Genomic DNA, 6,214 nt, shown 5'->3' with positions numbered 1-6,214 from the left:
TTTAACTATAATTTATTTTCTTCCTATCATATTTCATAATCATCATCATCATCTTTTTCTTCTTCTCTTTTTCTTTATTGGTATTACTTTCATTTGTGTTGCCATTAGCTCCCTAATTCTTGGTTCGTTTCTCTGTTCTTTCATCTCATTATACGAGTCTTCTTTTGTTTTCTTCATTCTCCTTCACTCTCTCTTCTTTTTCTCTTCTTTGCTCTCTCATTACTGTCTTACTTTTCTTTGCTGGAGTTTTTCTTTTCTTTTTCTTCTCCTCCTTATTAACAATACTTTCTTCTTAATCTTTCTTTGATATTTCTTCTTCCCTTGCATTTACACTTCTTTCTGATGTTCTTAGTAGTTCTCATCCTTTATTCCCTTAATATTTCTTTCTTTTTCCTCCCATTAATTTTTCTTTCTCATTATTCATTCTTCCTTCCATTCATTTTTCCTTCTTATCATTCATTCTTTCTTGCATTCATTTTTCCTTCTCATCTGTTCTGTTTTTTCTTCTATATTTTTTCCAGTCAAGGGAGTTTTTTTTTCTATTTTTATTCTTTCTTTTATATCGTTTTCACTAGATTATTTATTATTTCATTCTTTTTTCTTTTTTAATCTCTTTTCCTTTGTCTTTTCTCTATTAATTTTTCCCTTTTGTTTCATATCTTTTGTTTGACACAATGTACTGACTTATTAATTGTTTTTGTTTTGTTTTCTTTCTCTTTGTAATATTTTCAGGTGTATTCTCCTTTTTACCTTTTTGTTTCATTTTTATTTAACTTTCTTTCCTTCTTTCTTTATTTCTTCTTCCATTTTCTTTCTTCCTTTTTTTCTTTTCTTAGTTTTTTTTAGTCTTTTTTCATTCTTTTTTTTAGCTTTATCATTATTTCCTTATTATTTTCTTCGCGTCTTTCCGGTGCAAGAACCAAACTACTAATATTCATTGTCTTCTTTCACTCCCGTCTGTAACATTTTCACCAAACTTCGTATTATTTTTTTTTTTTTTAAGGAAACACAAAACATTTTCTACTTTAATTTCTGGAACAGTTTACTACATATTATCGCTTACTTTTTATACTTCTCTTTGTATCACTTTAGTCTATGCAACATTTTGTATTTCAGAGCGAAACACAAACACATTTCACTACGATTTCAGTCAGACGTTGGTGTATCAAGGTGTATTATAATTTTTGCTTTTGTATTTGGCTTGTATAATTTCACTCCGTCAGTAACATTTTGCATTTCTCAACGTATCATTTAGATATTTCGGCAACACACTCCTCTCTTCCTGTCTCCGTATTACATTATTACAGAATTATTTGTTTTGTTCTATTTGGATTACCTAATTTCACTTCGTCATTCAGGTATATAACATTCAGAATTAATAACTAAATATTTAGAATCAATTTCAGCACCACACTTCTCTTTCCATCTCGCCTTATTACAAGATTACGCTATTTTTTTCCCCCACTTTTAATTTCGTTCAGTGTAATTTCCACTTGAGTCTATAACATTTTTGCCTTTTTTGAACGAAGCATTTTGTCACATTTGCGTATTTTCTTTACACTATTATTATTATTATTATTATTATTTTTTTTTTTGTTATTTTTGGTTTACCTACTTTCACTTCCTCATTCAGGTCAACAACATTTAGAATCAATAACATTTAGAATCAGTTTCAGCTTCTCTTTCCATCTCACCTTATTACAAAATATTTCCCTCCCCCCTTGTAATATCGTTCAGTATAATTTCCACTCCATCACTTAAGTCTATAATATTTTTGCCTTTTTTGAACGAAGTATTTTGACACATTTGAGCTGCATATCTTCTTTACCCTCCCTTATTATTTCATATGATGACACGCGGGACTTTTAATAATAACAACACAGTGAAGGGAAAGAGAGCAATATATACACCGCTACTTTATTCAGTTATCTACTCTCGTGTTATTTTCATGCCTTGCCACTCTATTCATATTATATCATATTAAAAACGAAAAGTGCATATTTATTCTAAAAGCATAAATTCCTTTCCTCTCCTCTCCTCCCCTCTGTTATGTCATGTCAGTAATATATATCTTTTTGTTTTTTGTCTTTTTTGGCCTCTGGTGTTTTTTTTAATGGTTTGTTTTGTTATCCAGGCAGAAAAATATAAATAAGTACAGCAAAGTGAAATAAAATGACGATAAAGACACACTGACACATTTATCAGTTATTCATCTATTTATTTATTACTGATAGACTTTGTTTTATATATTGCGTGTGTGTTTTGTGTGTTAACTACGCACAAAATAAGTGAGGAAAATAAATAAACAAGAATAAAATTGTATAAAAACTCATTTATTTATTTCATTTATACATTTATTCCTTTACTTATATATTTTTAGTTTATGTATTGCATTTTGTTATCTGTGAAAAATTAGTCAACACATACACTTGCTTTATTTGTATTTATCCATTTGTTTATATTTTTCGTTTTCTGTATAGCTTTGTGCTTTGTCTGTTATCTATAAAAATGTAAGAAAAACACACTCGTTTGTTTTACGCAACGACATATTCATTTATCACTCGTTAATCTACCGTCACTCAATTAACAACTTTTTGTTTATCTATCAATGACAACTAGATTTTAGAGCCCTTCATTTGTTTACCTATGCATTTCCCTTCATCTTTTTTTAAACTTAACACAACAATTCATCCTTCTATTTACTTTACGAACATTCTATCACAGAAATTCCCATACTTTCCTCATCACACGAGAAAAGGGATGAAGGAGAGACATTTACAATTTATCTTCCAAACGTTTCTCTGTCTGTTTCTATTTTCATTCTCCTTGTATTGCTATTTATCACTCCCAGACTCTCCATCCTCATTCCCCGTCACACGTCCCTCCTTAACTCATTCCTCATTCTAATTTGCCTTCATCTGTCTTACTTCTTCCCAGAAATCACAGAATTTTTGGGATTTGCCATTTCCATCACCATTTTTTTTTCTTCTCTCTATCTTTCTCCTCGTCCTGTAATTTCTCCGGCGCGATGGCTCATTTCCTTCCCCCTTCCTCCGCCTCCTCCTCCTCCTCCTCCTCCTCCTCCTCTTCCTCCTTCACTATTCATTTCCCTGTCTCTTATCTCTATTTCTTAATTAGTCTCCCCTTTCGTTTTACTCCTAATTTCACTCATTCCTCTTACTTTTTTATCTTCTATCTTTCTCTCTCTTCTCTTCTCTTTATCAACATTACTTTTTTTTTTGCCAAACTTTTACATTTTTTCGCTTTTTTTTTTTTTTTTTTGCTTGGAAATGAATGTTCAACTTTGTCATAATTTTAATCTTTGAACTCGTTTTTCTCATTAAGATATTTCCCTCCATTTATTTTCATAAGTCCTCTCTCTCTCTCTCTCTCTCTCTCTCTCTCTCTCTCTCTCTCTCTCTCTCTCTCTCTAGTTCACTAGTACGCACTAATGCACATAACGTTGTTGTTGTTGTTGTTGTTGAAATGAAAAATCAAGAGCAACAAATTACTGTAAAAGAAACTGACTTTATAATTATTTTCTTTAATTAAATGTAAAAATAATAAATAAATGAAATAAAGAAGCAAAGAAAAGAGTACAAGGGTTCTCTCTCTCTCTCTCTCTCTCTCTCTCTCTCTCTCTCTCTCTCTCTCTCTCTCTCTCTCTCTCTCTCTCTCCCTCTGTGTGTGTGTCTTGGTAATACAGGATTCATTTCACAGATTGCTCTCCTCCCCTACTCCGAGAGAGAGAGAGAGAGAGAGAGAGAGAGAGAGAGAGAGAGAGAGAGAGAGAGAGAGAGAGAGAGAGAGAGAGAGAGAGAGAGAGAGAGAGAGAGAGAGAGAGAGAGAGAGAGAGATTAAACCCACAGACGAAAATTGCAGACTTCATTAGTTGAGTCTCCCGTGCTGTTCCTGTTTCCGTTTTCTTTATTTTTAGTTTTTCTTCCATTTTCTGTCCGTGTGTGTGTGTGTGTGTGAGACTCAACACTCTAGAGATGTGGGTGTCGTGTTGCAAGGAGGAGGAGGAGGAAGAGGAGGAGGAGGAGGAGGAGGATCAACATAATGAACTAGTGAGAAGAAGGTGAAATATAAGAAGAAGGAGGAGGAGGAGGAGGAGGAGGAGGAGGAGGAGGAAAAATGTAATATAACAGAGGGAGAAAGAAGGGAGAGAAAAAGAAAAAGAATGACGATAAAAAAAATAATGTTAAAGCAGAACAACGACAGAGAAAATTACACACACACACACACACACACACACACACACACACACACACACACACACGATAGAAAAATATGAGACAAGAAATAATTTGTAATACTTGGAAATGCAGAGAGCAAAACATATATTGCAACATGAAATACAAGCAAAACAATGATAAATAATGTAAATAATGCGAAAGAGATAAACAAAGGGTAAGGAAAATTAGTGAACAAATATGAAGGAAAGATAAAATATAAGAATGAAAATTAGAATTGTCTGTTATTGGTAAGAAATTATATAAACTGGGAAAAAAAAAACAGAAAATGTCCGTCTATCTGTCTGTCTGTCTCCTTCCCTCTCTCCTCCTCCTCCTCCCTATCCCTCTCTTTCTCCCTGTCTCTCTCTTTCTCTCTGTTCCTGGAAGAATAAAAACTGGAGGAGGAAAGAAATTATGCGGAGGAAAAGTGTTACTAAGAAAAACACGTCAATAAAATGCTAAGGTGGAAACAAAACAAAACTGAACGAAGAAAAAAGGAAAACGTTTTAAAGGAAATGCGAAACTGAAGTCTTTCCTTGTCTTCACTACACTACAATACACTACTCTCTCTCTCTCTCTCTCTCTCTCTCTCTCTCTCTCTCTCTCTCTCTCTCTCTCTCTCTCTCGTCCATGTGCTAGGAAATTTTCAAGCAAGTACACACACATTCTACAGAGAACCTCAGAGTAGTTTAACATTTTTCTCTCACGATATCGAACGGAGGAAAAAAAGAGGAGGAAAAAGGAGAGGAAACCGGGAAAAATGGATAGGTTACATCTGAGAGGAGAGAAAAGATTGGGGGAGGAAGCGCATGGGAAGAGGGAAGTGAGGGAAGATGCACGATGGGGTGGAGGTGGTGGGGAAGGGAAAGAAAATGAGGAGGGAAATAGAAAATGGGAGACGTTATTTTTTGTATTACTTTTTTATTTTTATTTCTTCTTTCCTCTATACGTATTTTGAATGTTGGTGAGTTATAGTGATATTTTTTTTTTCCGTTGTATTTCTGGTGATGAAATTAACACCACTGAAAATTTGACTTCTTCGATTATCGCTCCTCATTTTCTTCACGAACAATTTCATATAGAAGGCAATTAAAAAGTTCCCCTTCTGCTTTCTTCTCCTTACTTTTCCTTAAATTTCTCGCTTTACTGGGAAAGAATATTATAATTTACTGTTCTACCGAGAATTAATATTTTTGCCAAGTATTCCCAAACACCTTTTTTTTTTTTCTTCATTTCACTCTCGCCTCTTTTTTCTTCGTCTCCACACCACCTACAAGCAATCTTCGTAATTTCCTGCAACAATTTCGCGTCTTCCCCCATTACATGTCCTCAATTTCTTTAAATTTCCTTCCACTAACCCCCTCCTCTCTCTCTCTCTCTCTCTCTCTCTCTCTCTCTCTCTCTCTCTCTCTCTCTCTCTCTCTCTCTCTCTTTCTCGTTTTTCGTAATATTTCACTAATTCAAAAGTCCACGGGCATTACTTCCCACATTCTCTCTCTCTCTCTCTCTCTCTCTCTCTCTCTCTCTCTCTCTCTCTCTCTCTCTCTCTCTCTCTCTCTCTTTCTCTCTATGGTTTTTCTTCCTGACATTTCATTCATAAAAATCTACGGGTATTCCCACATCTCTCTCTCTCTCTCTCTCTCTCTCTCTCTCTCTCTCTCTCTCTCTCTCTCTCTCTCTCTCTCTCTCTATGGTTTTTCTTCCTGACATTTCATTCATAAAAATCTACGGGTATTCCCACATCTCTCTCTCTCTCTCTCTCTCTCTCTCTCTCTCTCTCTCTCTCTCTCTCTCTCTCTCTCTCTCTCTTTCTCAGCCGAATTGAAAAAAATACAGTACAAAACAACTTCTTTCCTCTCTAGAAGGTCTTGCAAGAAACTACATCCTACAACTCTGAAATATTAATTAGCTAGTTAAAGATGGAGGGTCACACACATGCCTCCTCCTCCTCCTCGTCCTCCTCCTCTGCTTCAACG

Source organism: Scylla paramamosain, chromosome 39 (genome assembly GCF_035594125.1).
Source record: "Scylla paramamosain isolate STU-SP2022 chromosome 39, ASM3559412v1, whole genome shotgun sequence".
Classification (NCBI taxonomy): Eukaryota; Metazoa; Arthropoda; class Malacostraca; order Decapoda; family Portunidae; genus Scylla; species Scylla paramamosain.
The sequence above is the reverse complement of the archived record's forward strand: the minus strand, read 5'-3'. Positions refer to the sequence as shown.